Source organism: Eucyclogobius newberryi, unplaced genomic scaffold, assembly GCF_026437365.1.
Source record: "Eucyclogobius newberryi isolate DKJ021-1_F unplaced genomic scaffold, fEucNew1.0.hap1 SCAF_130, whole genome shotgun sequence".
Lineage (NCBI taxonomy): Eukaryota > Metazoa > Chordata > Actinopteri > Gobiiformes > Gobiidae > Eucyclogobius > Eucyclogobius newberryi.
In genome coordinates this window covers 202,349-225,371 of record NW_027315758.1, presented here as the reverse complement: position 1 = coordinate 225,371, position 23,023 = coordinate 202,349, and the positions used below count along the sequence as shown (strand labels likewise).

At 44.6% G+C, this 23,023-nt stretch overlaps 10 non-coding genes across 10 annotated transcripts; 9 read left to right on the top strand and 1 right to left on the bottom strand.

Moving 5' to 3' along the window:
• The first annotated feature begins 756 nt into the window (after positions 1 to 756).
• trnaf-gaa (transfer RNA phenylalanine (anticodon GAA)) lies at positions 757 to 829 on the top strand. Its single transcript has one exon. It is a non-coding gene; the product is annotated as a tRNA-Phe (tRNA).
• A 3,978-nt stretch (positions 830 to 4,807) lies between these two features.
• trnak-cuu (transfer RNA lysine (anticodon CUU)) lies at positions 4,808 to 4,880 on the top strand. The gene has a single exon. It is a non-coding gene; the product is annotated as a tRNA-Lys (tRNA).
• A 2,250-nt stretch (positions 4,881 to 7,130) lies between these two features.
• On the top strand, positions 7,131 to 7,240 carry trnal-caa (transfer RNA leucine (anticodon CAA)). Its single transcript has 2 exons — positions 7,131 to 7,168; positions 7,195 to 7,240. It is a non-coding gene; the product is annotated as a tRNA-Leu (tRNA).
• A 334-nt stretch (positions 7,241 to 7,574) lies between these two features.
• On the top strand, positions 7,575 to 7,647 carry trnak-cuu (transfer RNA lysine (anticodon CUU)). The gene has a single exon. It is a non-coding gene; the product is annotated as a tRNA-Lys (tRNA).
• A 2,690-nt stretch (positions 7,648 to 10,337) lies between these two features.
• On the top strand, positions 10,338 to 10,410 carry trnak-cuu (transfer RNA lysine (anticodon CUU)). Its single transcript has one exon. It is a non-coding gene; the product is annotated as a tRNA-Lys (tRNA).
• A 2,250-nt stretch (positions 10,411 to 12,660) lies between these two features.
• trnal-caa (transfer RNA leucine (anticodon CAA)) lies at positions 12,661 to 12,770 on the top strand. The gene is made up of 2 exons: positions 12,661 to 12,698; positions 12,725 to 12,770. It is a non-coding gene; the product is annotated as a tRNA-Leu (tRNA).
• Positions 12,771 to 13,104: 334 nt separating this feature from the next.
• trnak-cuu (transfer RNA lysine (anticodon CUU)) lies at positions 13,105 to 13,177 on the top strand. The gene has a single exon. It is a non-coding gene; the product is annotated as a tRNA-Lys (tRNA).
• Positions 13,178 to 15,430: 2,253 nt separating this feature from the next.
• Positions 15,431 to 15,540, top strand: trnal-caa (transfer RNA leucine (anticodon CAA)). Its single transcript has 2 exons — positions 15,431 to 15,468; positions 15,495 to 15,540. It is a non-coding gene; the product is annotated as a tRNA-Leu (tRNA).
• Positions 15,541 to 15,871: 331 nt separating this feature from the next.
• Positions 15,872 to 15,944, top strand: trnak-cuu (transfer RNA lysine (anticodon CUU)). Its single transcript has one exon. It is a non-coding gene; the product is annotated as a tRNA-Lys (tRNA).
• A 1,815-nt stretch (positions 15,945 to 17,759) lies between these two features.
• On the bottom strand, positions 17,760 to 17,832 carry trnav-uac (transfer RNA valine (anticodon UAC)). Its single transcript has one exon. It is a non-coding gene; the product is annotated as a tRNA-Val (tRNA).
• Between the last annotated feature and the right edge of the window lie 5,191 nt (positions 17,833 to 23,023).

Here is a 23,023-nt window from a genome sequence, read left to right as displayed (position 1 = left end):
CTGCTAAGTATATTCTAAACCAATAGGAACGAGAAGTGAACCTGGTTTTGTCTGACCAAGAGTGTGGAAATGTAGGAACAGCCCTGAGGAAGACCACAAAATCACTTGCCTGAAGGGGAAAAATATGTTTTTTTCACCACACCATGTCAAAGTGCCCATTATTCACAAGGAAATGCTAACTGCTGGAGAACCCAGCAGGCAAACCACTATCAGGTGTTTTGGGGCTGTGCTGTTGCTCAAAAATAATGGACTGAAATTCACAGGGCACTGCAGACTGTTTTTGACTTTGCCATCCCACTCAAATTTAAAACTATGTACTTGGGCCTCAACACTCCTGCCATGGACACAATAAATGGATACCCTTGGAACATACTTTTGGCTGTAGAGAAAAAGGCCATCACAAAGAAATGCTCGACACCAACCACGCCAACGATCAAAGACTTGACTGACATAGTAACAGACATTAGACATTGGATGAATGGAAAACAGTGACATTCAGGCTTAATTTGGATAAGCACTAATTTGATCGACTTTGGACCAAGTAGGACCCCTATTTTCATTTAAATGTGATTTTGTTTTTATTTTATGTTTAGTGCCATTTATGTTCTTTTTATTTCGATTTTTGCTCCCTGGTCGTGTCCTGTATTGTTTTATGTTTAATCGAAAGAAAAGAAAAAAGGACACACAGAACTAGTTCATTTTCTCGCTACGTTATGCCACACGTTTCCCTCCCTTGCCTAATTTGTCAATAAAGTAGCCGAAATAGCTCAGTTGGGAGAGCGTTAGACTGAAGATCTAAAGGTCTCTGGTTCAATCCCGGGTTTCGGCAGGTGTACCTGAATGTTAGTCTTTGCTCAAAAATACAATGAATAGGAATGCTGGGTCTTTTGGATATTTTGCGAGATCAGGACATAAATGGCCTGGAAAGGATCTATAAAACATAAACAGCATGCTTTCGTTGGAACATTGTTAGCATGAACATGTTTGGTTTTGCTGAATGTTGTACCCAAGACCTTCTGCGTGTAGGGCAGATGTGATGACCACCACACAATGAAACCATGAAGCAGAAGTTTGCCTACTTCAATGCTGCTCTCTTTGATATAGCCCAATGATCAAATGTCATACTTATTTTCAAAACAGGACATCCTGTAGAAAGGTGTGGTTCAACGGTATAGCGGTTAGCGCTCTGAATCCAGAGTTTTTCTTCATTTCTATTTGCAATTAGAGAGGTAACCCTTTTATGGGTATGTCAAGATTCTCGCCTCTGTGGCGCAATCGGCTAGCGCGTTCTGCTGGTAGGCGAAAGTTTGGTGGTTCGAGCCCACCCAGGGACGACTGCTCACCTTGCCAGAGAAAGCAAGAAATTCAATCCCAGAAGTAACCACTGTATGTAATTATGTAAGGAAACCAGGAAATCATTACGGCGCTGGGGCTTCCTTGGTCAAAGGGCCTGTTTAGTAAAAAGGAAATGCCTACTCTTTTGTCTATGAAAAATATTTACAAGGACAGTAAAGCCCACAAGAAGAGCCCTCAAACCCATACCTTTCTCCCTCAAGTTTACTGCTGCTACACTTTGCATTAAGAGAGGGAAAAGTATTGCTGCACATCAAGATTGTTTGCACTGTTTGCACTCCTTGTTTCTCATTTTTTGGGCAAGGGATGATTGATGTAAAGACTTGTAGCTTTGGATCACCGTTATCCTTCCAAGGAGCAGTCTGCGGTTCCATGGTGTAATGGTTAGCACACTTTGAATCCAGCGATCCGAGTTCAAATCTCAGTGGAACCTTGAGTGCCCCGAGAGTAGCGTTACTCATTTGAAAAAGTGCAGAAACAAGAAGAATCTTTGGGTAAAATCTGTGCTTACCCCCTGAAAGGAGCCAACCAAAGCATACAAACTAAACAAAGCTGTTAAAATCTGGAGCTGGTTTTCTTATGACCAAGCTTATGATTCAACGCCTGGATTACAAAAGGTGTAAACGTTTCAGCATTGCAAAAGAAACTCAAATGAAAAGCATTGATGTGTTGAAGGAATCTAAGGGTCGTGGGTTCGAGCCCCACGTTGGGTGGAGTTGATTTTAAGCTTTATGGACTGCTTGCCATTACAACCCGTGAAATCTTGGTCATAAATTTTCTTCTGTTGTAAACTCCTACCTAAGCGTAAGCAAATTTGGTCTACAAGTGGAGGAATGGGTTCTAATCCCACTCCTGACAATCGGTTTGTCCTATATTTGAACTCATTGCAAGTGTAGGGGATTGGAGATGGACATTCCACGGCCAGATAACAGAAAATCTCTCTTTGAACATTGGGGGGTTTTCTTTCTCCCTCTCTCCCTCACCGCAGGGAGCCGCTGTGACTTTGGCGATAACAGACCTTCTCCCCCACAGTCTTACAGGAGGACGCCCCGATGAAAACTATGTTTTATGTGATTATGCCATGAATGTTTGTCCGAATCAACTCCGTACACCGCATGTTTCACCTTGTGTTACGTATTTTTCCACTGTTTAAGGTTTTATATTCCCAATGCTTTAACTCGAGTGCCCATCACAGGTGAAAGAAGATGTAAAATGTATCTACCTCAAGAAATAATGTGCACAAACTGGCAAAAGTGTTTAACGTGTCGTCGCAGTAGCGCCCGCCCCTTTCGCTCCCAGCGTGCCCTGCGGCGCTAGGTGACAAAAAGACGCTCCGAGCTTGGAACGCTCTCTTCTCCTCTCTTCTTCTTTTTTTTTTGTTCAAGCCTTTGTCTATCTCTTTGAAGCCGTCTCCACGGACGAGCCTGTTTAAAATGGTCACATTTATATAGCGCTTTTCTACCGTCAAGGTACTCAAAGCGCTTTACATCAAGGAACCAGTCACCCATTCACACACACATTCACACCCCAGATATACGCAGACACTGGGGGGTAAGTTGGGTTAAGTGTCTTGCCCAAGGACACAACGGCAGTATTCACATGAGGCAGCTGCGATCGCACCGCCAACCTGCGGGCCAGTGGATCTGACCGCTCTGACTGAGCGGGGAGTCGATCCGCCGACCTTTGGATCAGAAGACGAGCACTCTACCACTGAGCTACTGCCGCCCGTTTACTTTTCCTTTGTCTCAACAAAGCGTGCGCCACGTGGGTCGACAAGACTAGGCCAGCCTCATCGCCCCCCTGAACTCTGAAAACACCTGGAAACACCTGGAACTAAGCTTAAGCGCTAAACCGGACAGAGACTTTCTTTTCTACTTCGCTTCTCCTATTTTTGAAGTAATCTACGCCGTTTACGTGGATCAGCGCTACGTTCTCATCTGAGTAAAGGCCGCGTGAGGAGCTAACACGCAGCTAAAGCGTTCTACCGCAAAGGAACTCCCGGACATCGCCACGCGCCACCTCGCGCCACCGCTGCCGCCCCGCGTCACGGACATCTCGGCACGCCACTGCCTTCGCCCGCCACACCGCTCTACGCGCCGTCTCGCGCCACCGCTTCCGCCCCGCGCCACGGACATCGCGGCACACCACTGCCTTCGCCCGCCACACCGCTCCACGCCGCTGCCTCGCCACGGATCTCGTCCGCGGACAAGGACCAGCCGGACCGAGTTCTACAAAATCGTAAGCCGACTTCAGTGTGCGGTTCTTTTGTGGCGTGATTTGGGTAGAACTCAGCTGTTCCTCCTCCCTTAGCTTCTCACTTTCCCTCTTTTTGATATAGATTAGCATAGACACGTTTGATTATCAAAGGCAAAACCCTGGTTTAACATTATCTGCATGAAATCTGCTGTTAAATCTGATATAACATCACCTGTGATTTACCTGTGCGCATTTCTGCTCCGGTGCCCTTTTTGATTGCCCTTTTGATAAATAAACTACACGAAAGAGTTATTGACTATTGTTTGTTTGATTAGACTATGCGTAAGTCCCTGAATCGTGAAACACCCTTCAGACCTTTTAACGAGCGCGATTAAGGACCGTATCTTAGCTTTTTGGGTTTTACCCTGGTGCCCCGTCTTGTCTCGTTTCTGCTAAGAAATCTTCCTTAATCGTAAACTGAATACCTGTAGTTTGAGACCCTACACAAGGATGTGAATAGCCTGTTGGCTCCTGCTTCACTAAAGGTTCTATATCCATTCACTACACAGCTTTCTTGGATGCACTACTGCTGTTACGGCTCTCGACTGACATCTCAATTGCAATAGACTTTAAAAAGAAGCATTAGCTTGATGTGGACTTTTAAAGGTCGCAGTAGTTTGATGTGACAACAACCACATCAAACTCCTTTAAAAAGAGACAGCAGTTTGATGTGTTTTTTTACCAAAGTATAGGTACGGTCATTTGTGCTACTGTAATAACGGATCTGATTCTGTATACTCACAGTTCACATAAATAAAGTGTCAGGATGGCCGAGTGGTCTAAGGCGCCAGACTCAAGGTAAACTCCTTCCTCGCCACAGGGGATTCTGGTCTCTGAATGGAGGCGTTCAAATCCCACTCCTGACAAAAAAAAAAAAAAATCCTTTGGAAAGGAAGCAATTTTTACACCCTAAATTACAAGCACATATGTGTGACAATGGATGAAAAATTGTCGTATTGGCTTAAGATTTCAAATGAAGTGTTACTTCCAATGATGAATTGTGATGTGATGGCCAATCTACTACGTAGATGCTGTAATGTCAAAGCATTGAGTACATTCAGAGTGAACTGTATCATATGTCTTATACTGTAATTGTGACCACTCACTGAGAAATTAAAGTGACAGATTAATTTACCAGTCTTGGAACTGAAAAATTCTGGGTTTTCATTATGACCTTTTATTGACTGTTGGACAGCCAGCCTGGCTAGCTCAGTCGGTAGAGAATGAGACTCTTAATCTCAGGGTCGTGGGTTCGAGCCCCAAGTTGGGCGGAGTTGATTTTAAGCTTTATGGACTGCATGCCATTACAACCTGTGAAATCTTGGTCATAAATTTTCTTCTGTTGGAACCGAAAGAAGAATAATTAAACCCTCTGTAACAATGAGATTTCAACTATTTCACTCAATTCTCATCACCTGTTTAAGTCATCTCTTTATATGGACTGTACATAATTGGAAAGACTTCATCTAGTGTAAGGTTGCCAAAGCATTTACTTTGTACTGATTTTTGGAACGTTATCTTTGAGATAAGGGAGCTCAATGTCAACATCGCTGAAATGTCCAAGGTGTCAGGGTCAAGGTAAACTCCTACCTAAGCGTAAGCAAATTTGGTCTACAAGTGGAGGAATGGGTTCTAATCCCACTCCTGACAATCGGTTTGTCCTATATTTGAACTCATTGCAAGTGTAGGGGAATGGAGATGGACATTCCACGGCCAGATAACAGAAAATCTCTCTTTGAACATTGGGGGGTTTTCTTTCTCCCTCTCTCCCTCACCGCAGGGAGCCGCTGTGACTTTGGCGATAACAGACCTTCTCCCCCACAGTCTTACAGGAGGACGCCCAGATGAAAACTATGTTTTATGTGATTATGCCATGAATGTTTGTCCGAATCAACTCCGTACACCGCATGTTTCACCTTGTGTTACGTATTTTTCCACTGTTTAAGGTTTTATATTCCCAATGCTTTAACTCGAGTGCCCATCACAGGTGAAAGAAGATGTAAAATGTATCTACCTCAAGAAATAATGTGCACAAACTGGCAAAAGTGTTTAACGTGTCGTCGCAGTAGCGCCCGCCCCTTTCGCTCCCAGCGTGCCCTGCGGCGCTAGGTGACAAAAAGACGCTCCGAGCTTGGAACGCTCTCTTCTCCTCTCTTCTCTTCTTGCTCTCTTCTTCTTTTTTTTTTGTTCAAGCCTTTGTCTATCTCTTTGAAGCCGTCTCCACGGACGAGCCTGTTTACTTTTCCTTTGTCTCAACAAAGCGTCCGCCACGTGGGTCGACAAGACTAGGCCAGCCTCATCGCCCCCCTGAACTCTGAAAACACCTGGAAACACCTGGAACTAAGCTTAAGCGCTAAACCGGACAGAGACTTTCTTTTCTACTTCGCTTCTCCTATTTTTGAAGTAATCTACGCCGTTTACGTGGATCAGCGCTACGTTCTCATCTGAGTAAAGGCCGCGTGAGGAGCTAACACGCAGCTAAAGCGTTCTACCGCAAAGGAACTCCCGGACATCGCCACGCGCCACCTCGCGCCACCGCTGCCGCCCCGCGTCACGGACATCTCGGCACGCCACTGCCTTCGCCCGCCACACCGCTCTACGCGCCGTCTCGCGCCACCGCTGCCGCCCCGCGCCACGGACATCGCGGCACACCACTGCCTTCGCCCGCCACACCGCTCCACGCCGCTGCCTTGCCACGGATCTCGTCCACGGACAAGGACCAGCCGGACCGAGTTCTACAAAATCGTAAGCCGACTTCAGTGTGCGGTTCTTTTGTGGCGTGATTTGGGTAGAACTCAGCTGTTCCTACTCCCTTAGCTTCTCACTTTCCCTCTTTTTGATATAGATTAGCATAGACACGTTTGATTATCAAAGGCAAAACCCTGGTTTAACATTATCTGCATGAAATCTGCTGTTAAATCTGATATAACATCACCTGTGATTTACCTGTGCGCATTTCTGCTCCGGTGCCCTTTTTGATTGCCCTTTTGATAAATAAACTACACGAAAGAGTTATTGACTATTGTTTGTTTGATTAGACTATGCGTAAGTCCCTGAATCGTGAAACACCCTTCAGACCTTTTAACGAGCGCGATTAAGGACCGTATCTTAGCTTTTTGGGTTTTACCCTGGTGCCCCGTCTTGTCTCGTTTCTGCTAAGAAATCTTCCTTAATCGTAAACTGAATACCTGTAGTTTGAGACCCTACACAAGGATGTGAATAGCCTGTTGGCTCCTGCTTCACTAAAGGTTCTATATCCATTCACTACACAGCTTTCTTGGATGCACTACTGCTGTTACGGCTCTCGACTGACATCTCAATTGCAATAGACTTTAAAAAGAAGCATTAGCTTGATGTGGACTTTTAAAGGTCGCAGTAGTTTGATGTGACAACAACCACATCAAACTCCTTTAAAAAGAGACAGCAGTTTGATGTGTTTTTTTACCAAAGTATAGGTACGGTCATTCGTGCTACTGTAATAACGGATCTGATTCTGTATACTCAGTTCACACAAATAAAGTGTCAGGATGGCCGAGCGGTCTAAGGCGCCAGACTCAAGGTAAACTCCTTCCTCGCCACAGGGGATTCTGGTCTCTGAATGGAGGCGTGGGTTCAAATCCCACTCCTGATAAAAAAAATAAAAAAAATCCTTTGGAAAGGAAGCCATTTTTACACCCTAAATTACAAGCACATATGTGTGACAATGGATGAAAAATTGTCGTATTGGCTTAAGATTTCAAATGAAGTGTTACTTCCAATGATGAATTGTGATGTGATGGCCAATCTACTACGTAGATGCTGTAATGTCAAAGCATTGAGTACATTCAGAGTGAACTGTATCATATGTCTTATACTGTAATTGTGACCACTCACTGAGAAATTAAAGTGACAGATTAATTTACCAGTCTTGGAACTGAAAAATTCTGGGTTTTCATTATGACCTTTTATTGACTGTTGGACAGCCAGCCTGGCTAGCTCAGTCGGTAGAGCATGAGACTCTTAATCTCAGGGTCGTGGGTTCGAGCCCCACGTTGGGCGGAGTTGATTTTAAGCTTTATGGACTGCTTGCCATTACAACCCGTGAAATCTTGGTCATAAATTTTCTTCTGTTGGAACCGAAAGAAGAATAATTAAACCCTCTGTAACAATGAGATTTCAACTATTTCACTCAATTCTCATCACCTGTTTAAGTCATCTCTTTATATGGACTGTACATAATTGGAAAGACTTCATCTAGTGTAAGGTTGCCAAAGCATTTACTTTGTACTGATTTTTGGAACGTTATCTTTGAGATAAGGGAGCTCAATGTCAGCATCGCTGAAATGTCCAAGGTGTCAGGGTCAAGGTAAACTCCTACCTAAGCGTAAGCAAATTTGGTCTACAAGTGGAGGAATGGGTTCTAATCCCACTCCTGACAATCGGTTTGTCCTATATTTGAACTCATTGCAAGTGTAGGGGATTGGAGATGGACATTCCACGGCCAGATAACAGAAAATCTCTCTTTGAACATTGGGGGGTTTTCTTTCTCCCTCTCTCCCTCACCGCAGGGAGCCGCTGTGACTTTGGCGATAACAGACCTTCTCCCCCACAGTCTTACAGGAGGACGCCCAGATGAAAACTATGTTTTATGTGATTATGCCATGAATGTTTGTCCGAATCAACTCCGTACACCGCATGTTTCACCTTGTGTTACGTATTTTTCCACTGTTTAAGGTTTTATATTCCCAATGCTTTAACTCGAGTGCCCATCACAGGTGAAAGAAGATGTAAAATGTATCTACCTCAAGAAATAATGTGCACAAACTGGCAAAAGTGTTTTACGTGTCGTCGCAGTAGCGCCCGCCCCTTTCGCTCCCAGCGTGCCCTGCGGCGCTAGGTGACAAAAAGACGCTCCGAGCTTGGAACGCTCTCTTCTCCTCTCTTCTCTTCTTGCTCTCTTCTTCTTTTTTTTTTGTTCAAGCCTTTGTCTATCTCTTTGAAGCCGTCTCCACGGACGAGCCTGTTTACTTTTCCTTTGTCTCAACAAAGCGTCCGCCACGTGGGTCGACAAGACTAGGCCAGCCTCATCGCCCCCCTGAACTCTGAAAACACCTGGAAACACCTGGAACTAAGCTTAAGCGCTAAACCGGACAGAGACTTTCTTTTCTACTTCGCTTCTCCTATTTTTGAAGTAATCTACGCCGTTTACGTGGATCAGCGCTACGTTCTCATCTGAGTAAAGGCCGCGTGAGGAGCTAACACGCAGCTAAAGCGTTCTACCGCAAAGGAACTCCCGGACATCGCCACGCGCCACCTCGCGCCACCGCTGCCGCCCCGCGTCACGGACATCTCGGCACGCCACTGCCTTCGCCCGCCACACCGCTCTACGCGCCGTCTCGCGCCACCGCTTCCGCCCCGCGCCACGGACATCGCGGCACACCACTGCCTTCGCCCGCCACACCGCTCCACGCCGCTGCCTCGCCACGGATCTCGTCCGCGGACAAGGACCAGCCGGACCGAGTTCTACAAAATCGTAAGCCGACTTCAGTGTGCGGTTCTTTTGTGGCGTGATTTGGGTAGAACTCAGCTGTTCCTCCTCCCTTAGCTTCTCACTTTCCCTCTTTTTGATATAGATTAGCATAGACACGTTTGATTATCAAAGGCAAAACCCTGGTTTAACATTATCTGCATGAAATCTGCTGTTAAATCTGATATAACATCACCTGTGATTTACCTGTGCGCATTTCTGCTCCGGTGCCCTTTTTGATTGCCCTTTTGATAAATAAACTACACGAAAGAGTTATTGACTATTGTTTGTTTGATTAGACTATGCGTAAGTCCCTGAATCGTGAAACACCCTTCAGACCTTTTAACGAGCGCGATTAAGGACCGTATCTTAGCTTTTTGGGTTTTACCCTGGTGCCCCGTCTTGTCTCGTTTCTGCTAAGAAATCTTCCTTAATCGTAAACTGAATACCTGTAGTTTGAGACCCTACACAAGGATGTGAATAGCCTGTTGGCTCCTGCTTCACTAAAGGTTCTATATCCATTCACTACACAGCTTTCTTGGATGCACTACTGCTGTTACGGCTCTCGACTGACATCTCAATTGCAATAGACTTTAAAAAGAAGCATTAGCTTGATGTGGACTTTTAAAGGTCGCAGTAGTTTGATGTGACAACAACCACATCAAACTCCTTTAAAAAGAGACAGCAGTTTGATGTGTTTTTTTACCAAAGTATAGGTACGGTCATTTGTGCTACTGTAATAACGGATCTGATTCTGTATACTCACAGTTCACATAAATAAAGTGTCAGGATGGCCGAGTGGTCTAAGGCGCCAGACTCAAGGTAAACTCCTTCCTCGCCACAGGGGATTCTGGTCTCTGAATGGAGGCGTTCAAATCCCACTCCTGACAAAAAAAAAAAAAAATCCTTTGGAAAGGAAGCAATTTTTACACCCTAAATTACAAGCACATATGTGTGACAATGGATGAAAAATTGTCGTATTGGCTTAAGATTTCAAATGAAGTGTTACTTCCAATGATGAATTGTGATGTGATGGCCAATCTACTACGTAGATGCTGTAATGTCAAAGCATTGAGTACATTCAGAGTGAACTGTATCATATGTCTTATACTGTAATTGTGACCACTCACTGAGAAATTAAAGTGACAGATTAATTTACCAGTCTTGGAACTGAAAAATTCTGGGTTTTCATTATGACCTTTTATTGACTGTTGGACAGCCAGCCTGGCTAGCTCAGTCGGTAGAGAATGAGACTCTTAATCTCAGGGTCGTGGGTTCGAGCCCCAAGTTGGGCGGAGTTGATTTTAAGCTTTATGGACTGCATGCCATTACAACCTGTGAAATCTTGGTCATAAATTTTCTTCTGTTGGAACCGAAAGAAGAATAATTAAACCCTCTGTAACAATGAGATTTCAACTATTTCACTCAATTCTCATCACCTGTTTAAGTCATCTCTTTATATGGACTGTACATAATTGGAAAGACTTCATCTAGTGTAAGGTTGCCAAAGCATTTACTTTGTACTGATTTTTGGAACGTTATCTTTGAGATAAGGGAGCTCAATGTCAACATCGCTGAAATGTCCAAGGTGTCAGGGTCAAGGTAAACTCCTACCTAAGCGTAAGCAAATTTGGTCTACAAGTGGAGGAATGGGTTCTAATCCCACTCCTGACAATCGGTTTGTCCTATATTTGAACTCATTGCAAGTGTAGGGGAATGGAGATGGACATTCCACGGCCAGATAACAGAAAATCTCTCTTTGAACATTGGGGGGTTTTCTTTCTCCCTCTCTCCCTCACCGCAGGGAGCCGCTGTGACTTTGGCGATAACAGACCTTCTCCCCCACAGTCTTACAGGAGGACGCCCAGATGAAAACTATGTTTTATGTGATTATGCCATGAATGTTTGTCCGAATCAACTCCGTACACCGCATGTTTCACCTTGTGTTACGTATTTTTCCACTGTTTAAGGTTTTATATTCCCAATGCTTTAACTCGAGTGCCCATCACAGGTGAAAGAAGATGTAAAATGTATCTACCTCAAGAAATAATGTGCACAAACTGGCAAAAGTGTTTAACGTGTCGTCGCAGTAGCGCCCGCCCCTTTCGCTCCCAGCGTGCCCTGCGGCGCTAGGTGACAAAAAGACGCTCCGAGCTTGGAACGCTCTCTTCTCCTCTCTTCTCTTCTTGCTCTCTTCTTCTTTTTTTTTTGTTCAAGCCTTTGTCTATCTCTTTGAAGCCGTCTCCACGGACGAGCCTGTTTACTTTTCCTTTGTCTCAACAAAGCGTCCGCCACGTGGGTCGACAAGACTAGGCCAGCCTCATCGCCCCCCTGAACTCTGAAAACACCTGGAAACACCTGGAACTAAGCTTAAGCGCTAAACCGGACAGAGACTTTCTTTTCTACTTCGCTTCTCCTATTTTTGAAGTAATCTACGCCGTTTACGTGGATCAGCGCTACGTTCTCATCTGAGTAAAGGCCGCGTGAGGAGCTAACACGCAGCTAAAGCGTTCTACCGCAAAGGAACTCCCGGACATCGCCACGCGCCACCTCGCGCCACCGCTGCCGCCCCGCGTCACGGACATCTCGGCACGCCACTGCCTTCGCCCGCCACACCGCTCTACGCGCCGTCTCGCGCCACCGCTGCCGCCCCGCGCCACGGACATCGCGGCACACCACTGCCTTCGCCCGCCACACCGCTCCACGCCGCTGCCTTGCCACGGATCTCGTCCACGGACAAGGACCAGCCGGACCGAGTTCTACAAAATCGTAAGCCGACTTCAGTGTGCGGTTCTTTTGTGGCGTGATTTGGGTAGAACTCAGCTGTTCCTACTCCCTTAGCTTCTCACTTTCCCTCTTTTTGATATAGATTAGCATAGACACGTTTGATTATCAAAGGCAAAACCCTGGTTTAACATTATCTGCATGAAATCTGCTGTTAAATCTGATATAACATCACCTGTGATTTACCTGTGCGCATTTCTGCTCCGGTGCCCTTTTTGATTGCCCTTTTGATAAATAAACTACACGAAAGAGTTATTGACTATTGTTTGTTTGATTAGACTATGCGTAAGTCCCTGAATCGTGAAACACCCTTCAGACCTTTTAACGAGCGCGATTAAGGACCGTATCTTAGCTTTTTGGGTTTTACCCTGGTGCCCCGTCTTGTCTCGTTTCTGCTAAGAAATCTTCCTTAATCGTAAACTGAATACCTGTAGTTTGAGACCCTACACAAGGATGTGAATAGCCTGTTGGCTCCTGCTTCACTAAAGGTTCTATATCCATTCACTACACAGCTTTCTTGGATGCACTACTGCTGTTACGGCTCTCGACTGACATCTCAATTGCAATAGACTTTAAAAAGAAGCATTAGCTTGATGTGGACTTTTAAAGGTCGCAGTAGTTTGATGTGACAACAACCACATCAAACTCCTTTAAAAAGAGACAGCAGTTTGATGTGTTTTTTTACCAAAGTATAGGTACGGTCATTCGTGCTACTGTAATAACGGATCTGATTCTGTATACTCAGTTCACACAAATAAAGTGTCAGGATGGCCGAGCGGTCTAAGGCGCCAGACTCAAGGTAAACTCCTTCCTCGCCACAGGGGATTCTGGTCTCTGAATGGAGGCGTGGGTTCAAATCCCACTCCTGATAAAAAAAATAAAAAAAATCCTTTGGAAAGGAAGCCATTTTTACACCCTAAATTACAAGCACATATGTGTGACAATGGATGAAAAATTGTCGTATTGGCTTAAGATTTCAAATGAAGTGTTACTTCCAATGATGAATTGTGATGTGATGGCCAATCTACTACGTAGATGCTGTAATGTCAAAGCATTGAGTACATTCAGAGTGAACTGTATCATATGTCTTATACTGTAATTGTGACCACTCACTGAGAAATTAAAGTGACAGATTAATTTACCAGTCTTGGAACTGAAAAATTCTGGGTTTTCATTATGACCTTTTATTGACTGTTGGACAGCCAGCCTGGCTAGCTCAGTCGGTAGAGCATGAGACTCTTAATCTCAGGGTCGTGGGTTCGAGCCCCACGTTGGGCGGAGTTGATTTTAAGCTTTATGGACTGCTTGCCATTACAACCCGTGAAATCTTGGTCATAAATTTTCTTCTGTTGGAACCGAAAGAAGAATAATTAAACCCTCTGTAACAATGAGATTTCAACTATTTCACTCAATTCTCATCACCTGTTTAAGTCATCTCTTTATATGGACTGTACATAATTGGAAAGACTTCATCTAGTGTAAGGTTGCCAAAGCATTTACTTTGTACTGATTTTTGGAACGTTATCTTTGAGATAAGGGAGCTCAATGTCAGCATCGCTGAAATGTCCAAGGTGTCAGGGTCAAGGTAAACTCCTACCTAAGCGTAAGCAAATTTGGTCTACAAGTGGAGGAATGGGTTCTAATCCCACTCCTGACAATCGGTTTGTCCTATATTTGAACTCATTGCAAGTGTAGGGGATTGGAGATGGACATTCCACGGCCAGATAACAGAAAATCTCTCTTTGAACATTGGGGGGTTTTCTTTCTCCCTCTCTCCCTCACCGCAGGGAGCCGCTGTGACTTTGGCGATAACAGACCTTCTCCCCCACAGTCTTACAGGAGGACGCCCAGATGAAAACTATGTTTTATGTGATTATGCCATGAATGTTTGTCCGAATCAACTCCGTACACCGCATGTTTCACCTTGTGTTACGTATTTTTCCACTGTTTAAGGTTTTATATTCCCAATGCTTTAACTCGAGTGCCCATCACAGGTGAAAGAAGATGTAAAATGTATCTACCTCAAGAAATAATGTGCACAAACTGGCAAAAGTGTTTTACGTGTCGTCGCAGTAGCGCCCGCCCCTTTCGCTCCCAGCGTGCCCTGCGGCGCTAGGTGACAAAAAGACGCTCCGAGCTTGGAACGCTCTCTTCTCCTCTCTTCTCTTCTTGCTCTCTTCTTCTTTTTTTTTTGTTCAAGCCTTTGTCTATCTCTTTGAAGCCGTCTCCACGGACGAGCCTGTTTACTTTTCCTTTGTCTCAACAAAGCGTCCGCCACGTGGGTCGACAAGACTAGGCCAGCCTCATCGCCCCCCTGAACTCTGAAAACACCTGGAAACACCTGGAACTAAGCTTAAGCGCTAAACCGGACAGAGACTTTCTTTTCTACTTCGCTTCTCCTATTTTTGAAGTAATCTACGCCGTTTACGTGGATCAGCGCTACGTTCTCATCTGAGTAAAGGCCGCGTGAGGAGCTAACACGCAGCTAAAGCGTTCTACCGCAAAGGAACTCCCGGACATCGCCACGCGCCACCTCGCGCCACCGCTGCCGCCCCGCGTCACGGACATCTCGGCACGCCACTGCCTTCGCCCGCCACACCGCTCTACGCGCCGTCTCGCGCCACCGCTGCCGCCCCGCGCCACGGACATCGCGGCACACCACTGCCTTCGCCCGCCACACCGCTCCACGCCGCTGCCTCGCCACGGATCTCGTCCGCGGACAAGGACCAGCCGGACCGAGTTCTACAAAATCGTAAGCCGACTTCAGTGTGCGGTTCTTTTGTGGCGTGATTTGGGTAGAACTCAGCTGTTCCTACTCCCTTAGCTTCTCACTTTCCCTCTTTTTGATATAGATTAGCATAGACACGTTTGATTATCAAAGGCAAAACCCTGGTTTAACATTATCTGCATGAAATCTGCTGTTAAATCTGATATAACATCACCTGTGATTTACCTGTGCGCATTTCTGCTCCGGTGCCCTTTTTGATTGCCCTTTTGATAAATAAACTACACGAAAGAGTTATTGACTATTGTTTGTTTGATTAGACTATGCGTAAGTCCCTGAATCGTGAAACACCCTTCAGACCTTTTAACGAGCGCGATTAAGGACCGTATCTTAGCTTTTTGGGTTTTACCCTGGTGCCCCGTCTTGTCTCGTTTCTGCTAAGAAATCTTCCTTAATCGTAAACTGAATACCTGTAGTTTGAGACCCTACACAAGGATGTGAATAGCCTGTTGGCTCCTGCTTCACTAAAGGTTCTATATCCATTCACTACACAGCTTTCTTGGATGCACTACTGCTGTTACGGCTCTCGACTGACATCTCAATTGCAATAGACTTTAAAAAGAAGCATTAGCTTGATGTGGACTTTTAAAGGTCGCAGTAGTTTGATGTGACAACAACCACATCAAACTCCTTTAAAAAGAGACAGCAGTTTGATGTGTTTTTTTTACCAAAGTATAGGTACGGTCATTTGTGCTACTGTAATAACGGATCTGATTCTGTATACTCACAGTTCACACAAATAAAGTGTCAGGATGGCCGAGCGGTCTAAGGCGCCAGACTCAAGGTAAACTCCTTCCTCACCACAGGGGATTCTGGTCTCTGAATGGAGGCGTGGGTTCAAATCCCACTCCTGACAAAAAAAAAAAAATTCCTTTGGAAAGGAAGCCATTTTTACACCCTAAATTACAAGCACATATGTGTGACAATGGATGGAAAATTGTCGTATTGGCTTAAGATTTCAAATTAAGTGTTACTTCCAATGATGAATTGTGATGTGATGGCCAATCTACTACGTAGATGCTGTACTGTCAAAGCATTGAGTACATTCAGAGTGAACTGTATCATATGTCTTATACTGTAATTGTGACCACTCACTGAGAAATTAAAGTGACAGATTAATTTACCAGACTTGGAACTGAAAAATTCTGGGTTTTCATTATGACCTTTTATTGACTGTTGGACAGCCAGCCTGGCTAGCTCAGTCGTTAGAGCATGAGACTCTTAATCTCAGGGTCGTGGGTTTGAGCCCCACGTTGGGCGGAGTTGATTTTAAGCTTTATGGACTGCTTGCCATTACAACCCGTGAAATCTTGGTCATAAATTTTCTTCTGTTGGAACCGAAAGAAGAATAATTAAACCCTCTGTAACAAGGAGATTTCAACTATTTCACTCAATTCTCATCACCTGTTTAAGTCATCTCTTTATATGGACTGTACATAATTGGAAAGACTTCATCTAGTGTAAGGTTGCCAAAGCATTTACTTTGTACTGATTTTTGGAACGTTATCTTTGAGATAAGGGAGCTCAATGTCAGCATCGCTGAAATGTCCAAGGTGTCAGGGTCAAGGTAAACTCCTACCTAAGCGTAAGCAAATTTGGTCTACAAGTGGAGGAATGGGTTCTAATCCCACTCCTGACAATCGGTTTGTCCTATATTTGAACTCATTGCAAGTGTAGGGGAATGGAGATGGACATTCCACGGCCAGATAACAGAAAATCTCTCTTTGAACATTGGGGGGTTTTCTTTCTCCCTCTCTCCCTCACCGCAGGGAGCCGCTGTGACTTTGGCGATAACAGACCTTCTCCCCCACAGTCTTACAGGAGGACGCCCCGATGAAAACTATGTTTTATGTGATTATGCCATGAATGTTTGTCCGAATCAACTCCGTACACCGCATGTTTCACCTTGTGTTACGTATTTTTCCACTGTTTAAGGTTTTATATTCCCAATGCTTTAACTCGAGTGCCCATCACAGGTGAACGAAGATGTAAAATGTATCTACCTCAAGAAATAATGTGCACAAACTGGCAAAAGTGTTTAACGTGTCGTCGCAGTAGCGCCCGCCCCTTTCGCTCCCAGCGTGCCCTGCGGCGCTAGGTGACAAAAAGACGCTCCGAGCTTGGAACGCTCTCTTCTCCTCTCTTCTCTTCTTGCTCTCTTCTTCTTTTTTTTTTGTTCAAGCCTTTGTCTATCTCTTTGAAGCCGTCTCCACGGACGAGCCTGTTTACTTTTCCTTTGTCTCAACAAAGCGTCCGCCACGTGGGTCGACAAGACTAGGCCAGCCTCATCGCCCCCCTGAACTCTGAAAACACCTGGAAACACCTGGAACTAAGCTTAAGCGCTAAACCGGACAGAGACTTTCTTTTCTACTTCGCTTCTCCTATTTTTGAAGTAATCTACGCCGTTTACGTGGATCAGCGCTACGTTCTCATCTGAGTAAAGGCCGCGTGAGGAGCTAACACGCCGCTGAAGCGTTCTACCGCTAAGGAACTCCCGGACATCGCCACGCGCCACCTCGCGCCACCGCTGCCGCCCCGTGTCACGGACATCGCGGCACGCCACTGCCTTCGCCCGCCACACCGCTCCACGCCGCTGCCTCGCCACGGATCTAGTCCGCGGACAAGGACCAGCCGGACCGAGTTCTACAAAATCGTAAGCCGAGTTCAGTGTGCGGTTCTTTTGTGGCGTGATTTGGGTAGAACTCAGCTGTTCCTCCTCCCTTAGCTTCTCACTTTCCCTCTTTTTGATATAGATTAGCATAGACACGTTTACCTTGACCCTGACACCTTGGACATTTCCCTTATCTCGAAGATAACGTTCCTAGAAGTCCCTGGTTCATCCCCAGGTTTCTGCATGTGAACATAGAAAGTGCATTTCTTTAAACCTTGTTGAAAGAATTAGAGGACTGAATGAAAGATACAAAATGAAAGCTACACTGTAGCTATTGAACACAATATGAGCTCAACAGATGAAGCTTTTATGTCAGTATGCAAGAGGGGCCCAGTAAAGTCATGGAGCTTTAAAGCATCAACCGCATGCTCAATGTCAATGAGAGTTTCCATGAAACACACAGCTGGTTTCACTGGGGATTGAACCCAGGACCTTCTGCGTGTAAAGCAGATGTGATGACCTCTACACAATGAAACCACAGAGCATGTGCCTGCATTCTACATGGCTGCTCTCTTTGATTTGCCCTGTTGAGTAAATCTACTATTTGTTTTGCAAGTCCTTTGTGTAACTGTCTTTCACATAGCTCAAATTGGAGCTACATTATAAAGGTGCGGAACTACATGAACGTTGATCAAGACTAGGTAATCAGGATCTACTTTTATTTATTAGCAAAAATATGAAAATCAAAAGCAATTTTGCAAATAATTGCACTATTAAATGCACACAGACATAGCACATGAGGGCAAGGGTAGACACGACTTGGATCAAAATGTTACCTTAGCAAAAAGTAGCTGTATAGAAATGAACTCATTGATCAAAAATGAGTTCAAAAATGATCAGAATGAAAAATACTCACACACAAAGAAAGTACCCATACAAAAATATTCAATTCAAGTGGGGGCGAAGCTAAAACTACAATCCAACTATGAAGCACTTTCTGTGAATTGCAGACAGACAGTGCCTCTTGTTGAGGTCTAATTGGAAATAAAACTTGGAACATGAGTCATGATTGCTGCAGTACAATTCCTATTTTTGACAAGACAACCCAAATGAGGAGCATGAAGAAGCACAAGTGGTTCCATTTGAAGTAATGTCAGAGCAAGGGTAGGTATTTTTCTTTTTAGAACATTGGTGTCCAAGTGGTGTCCCTTTGTACAATGTTACACGACCTGTCTCTCCTTAATTTTCCATAATGCACAAGATTATGCCTGTTAGAAGTGGGACTCGGAAACAGCCCTTAGACCGCTCAGCCATCCTGACTTTGCCAGACTACGAATGTGTACTGTCCAACGCTGACCAGGGCCTAACGTGACAATAAAATGGTTCATTTATTTGCCTGTGCTGACAACGCAATGGATCCTCTTCACATGTCTTCATGGCTGCCTCTGGGCTTTTGTGCTGGCTAAGGTGAATTAATGGCCAATGTATGTATTGTATGCTATTGCCATATGATGCTCTCATCCCAGAGCCTGGATAGCTTAGGCCGTAGAGCATCAGAGTTTTAATCTGAGTGTCCGGGGTTCAAGTCCGTGTTCAGGCGCCTCTTTATGTGTGGTTGAGGAACTGTAAAATTTGATGTGGAAAAAAGGTCTTCACAAATGCTTATATGGTATACCTCCCAGGAATTTTAGACTCTTTACAGTTATCAAACCAACTTTTAATAACTTCTGCCGACTTGTTGACAGAATTTGGGGTGGAATGACAAAACAATCTTCACATGGTCCCCCTACGTAAAAAAACACCCTTGAATGTGTGTTTTAAATCATATCAGATTGATAACCAACCCACAGCAAAGTTACCTAGAGAGATTGTGCACATGCAGTTTCATTGGCATTCAGCAAATATCAAATGCTTGGGGTGTATAAGTAGGTTCCTGTTTAAGACATGAACCCACCAGCTGTCCTTACCAAAATAACTCATTTGGCAGAGCGATAGACTGAAGATCTAGAAGTCCCTGGTTCATCCCCAGATTTCAGCATGTGAACATAGAAAGCGCATTTCAAATCAAATCAAATCATCAAATCAATTTATTTTTGTAAGGCCCAAAATCACAACAACAGTTGCCTCTGAGGGCCACAGGGAGAAATGAATCAACAATATCTGTGGTGGCGATGAAGTCAGACAATGTCTGTGGTGGCAAGGGAGTCAGACAATGTCTGTGGTGGCGTGGGACGATGTCCCAGGGTCCTCTGTCCTTAGACTCTCCTTCTCGGCCAGGAAAAACTACAAAAAAAAAAACCTCTTTGGGAAAAAAGCGTAGAAACCTGGAGGAGTTCCAGTGAAGGAGAGATCCGACTCTCACAGACGGACAGACGGACACGAGGGAGACTGGAGCTGGACCCACTCCTCAGGCAGATGAGGGACCGACTGAAGCAAACTGGACCCACTCTTCAGGCAGATGAGGGACCGACTGAGGCGAACTGGACCCACTCTTCAGGCAGATGAGGGACCGACTGAGGCGAACTGGACCCACTCTTCAGGCAGATGAGGGACCGTCGGTGGCGAGCTGGACCCACTCTTCAGGCAGATGAGGGATCGTCCACACAGGGCAGGGACCACTTCACCAGGGGAGGGGCATCTGGGTCCACAGGTCCTCAGGAGTGAGAGAAAGAAAAAGAAGGCGGTGAACAGTTTGCAAGTGGAATCAAAAAATAAATATTGTTTGATAGCATAAGTAGTCAGAAGAAGAGGACAGAGCTCAAGCTGTCATACTTCCCCCAGCATAGTTACTCCTAGGGCAGCGTAGCTAAAGCTGTGGGTTTATGTTTCTGTTCCTAACTAGTCTGACCATAAGCGATTTCGAAGAGGAACGTTTTAAGCCTGGACTTAAATGAAGAGACTGTGTCAGCATATTTAACATGGGTCGGTAGCTGATTCCATAACACAGGAGCTTGGTAGCTAAACGCTCTACCTCCTACAGTACTTTTAGAGACTCTTGGGACCACCAGAAGGCCGGCATTCTGAGAGCGAAGAGCTCTGTTTGGATGATATGGTTCTATAACATCTTTGAGGTAGGATGGGGCCATGTCATTTATGGCTTTGTAGGTCAAGAGTAGAATTTTGAATTTGATTCTAAACTCGACGGGGAGCCAGTGAAGAGACTTCAGCACCGGCGTAATGTGTTCTCTTCTTTTTGTTCCTGTTAGTAATCTTGCTGCTGCATTTTGAACCAGTTGAAAGCTTTTTATGGAGCTTTTAGGACACGCTGCAAGCAGGGAGTTACAGTAGTCTAATCTAGTTGTTACAAATGCATGGATACGTTTTTCGGCATCACTTTTAGGCAGGATTCTTCTGATTTTGGCTATGTTGCGCAAATGGAAATAGGCTGTTTTACAAGCTTGATTTATATGAGCTTTAAATGAGAGCTCCTGGTCAAATAAGACTCCAAGGTTTCTTACAGTAGAACTGGAGGCTACACTTGCTTTATGATAATGTTGCCTAATGGCAGCATATAAAGAGTAAACAGAATTGGACCGAGTACCGAACCCTGTGGCACACCGTAAATTACTTTAGAGCATGGTGAGGAGCTCTGGTTTACATTAACAAATTGGAACCTATCAGATAGATAGGATTTAAACCAGCTGAGGGCTGTTCCTCCGACACCTACATCACATTCTAACCTCTGCAGTAGAATGTTGTGGTCGATGGTGTCAAACGCTGCGCTGAGGTCCAACAGAACCAGGATTGAGACCAGTCCATCGTAAGCGGCTAATAACAAATCATTTGTGACTTTAACTAGTGCAGTTTCAGTATTTATTATATTAAGAATAGGGTCTATAATTCAGGGGAGAATGTCTTTGAGGAGTCTGCTTGGAATGGGGTCTAGGACACAAGTTGAGCTTTTAGAGGACATAATGGCTGAAGTTATCTCTGCTTGATCAACAGCTGTGGACCTTTCTAAGTTTACAGGTGGATTTATATGGGACGTTAGATTTACAGCTTGGGCTAGTTCAGGGCTAATAGCGGGGGTAATTTCATCTAATTTATCTCTGATTGTTTTTATTTTATTGTTAAAAAATAGGAGGAAATCATCAGAGCTTAGTGTAGCTGGGATTGAAGGCTCTACTGCACTGTGACAGTTTGTTAGCCTAGCTACAGTGCTGAAAAGGAATTTAGTGTTACTTTTGTTGACTTCTATTAGATTTGAATAATATCTGGTTTGGGCCTTACGCAGAGCCTGCTTATAGGACAGCAGGCAACTTTTCCATGCTTTTAGGGATTCTTCGGTGTGAGAGCGACGAAATAATCCCTCTAACTTTCTAACTCTTTGTTTATGTGAACGCAGTTCTTGGTTGTACCATGGGGAGGCGCTTTGGCCTAATGACCTTCTGTTTTAACGGCGCGACAACGTCAAGAGCAGACTTCAGAGAATTCATGGTCAAGTCGACAAATTGATCACTTAAACTGGGACTAAAGCTGTTCTCAGCAGGATCACATGACATGTCACTGAATATTGGCTCTATTATTTCTTTGAATTTTGAGATAGATTTTTCAGATATTGTCCTTTTCATTATAACTTTATTTTGTGGGACTGGATGATCTTTAAGAATAAACTGAAAGGTAATTAGGAAATGATCTGACAATATAGGGTTTTGAGGGAGGACAATGAGGTCACTAATTTCTGTTCCATACGTTAGGACAAGATCCAGAGTATTCTTGTGAGTGTGAGTCGGTTTATTTACATTCTGAGTGAAACCAATGCTGTCTAACAAGGCGCTGAAGGCATTACTGAGAGCGTCATCACTCATGTTCACGTGGATATTAAAGTCTCCAGCTTTAACTATTTTATCCCAGGCTAACACTAAGTTTGATATAAAGTCAGAAAACTCTGTTAAAAACTCTGAGTAGGGACCAGGAGGTCGGTAGATAACTATGAACAAAACTCCTTTTTGGTTTCTCATATTTGGACATGTGATCGACAGCATAAGGCTTTCAAATGAGTGAAATGCATTGTTAGTTTTAGGGCTCATGAGTAGGCTTGAGTGTGAGATCACTGCCACACCACCACCTCGGCCTGTGCTCCTGGCAGTCTGAAAGTTAACATGGGTGGGTGGGGTGGACTCATTTAGTCTGACGTAGTCGTCTTGTTGAAGCCACGTTTCAGTTAGAGCTAGAAGATCTATGTTATAGTCACTAATTAATTCATTAACTAAGAGCGATTTGGAGGAAATTGCTCGAATGTTTAGCAGTCCATATTTTACGTGTTTATTCATTTGTATATTTGTGTCATTTGTGATTGTTATTTTCCTTAAGTTATTTGGTCTGACGCCTGAAATATTTTTTCTGAGATGTGACTTTTTGGCATTATTTGTACGAGGAACACGAGGGACACACACAGTCTCTATCTGTCTTGAATCTGAACACTTCACATGTAACAGAACAGGCGAGAGTTCAGCGACAGAGGAGCGTCTTAAACTGCTGCTCTGCGCCCGGGGCTCATCCCTAGATGGTCACTTAACACGACTAAGAGTATCGGTCAAATTCCGAACTAATAGGGATGTACCCTCCGAAGTCGGATGGATGCCATCCCTGCGTATGAGCCCAGGCTTTCCCCAAAACGCACTCCAGTTATCAATAAAGACAACGTTGTTTTGAGGGCACCATCTGGATAACCAGTTGTTGAATGCTGAGAGACGGCTGTACAATTCAGCATTGATCCAATTGGGCA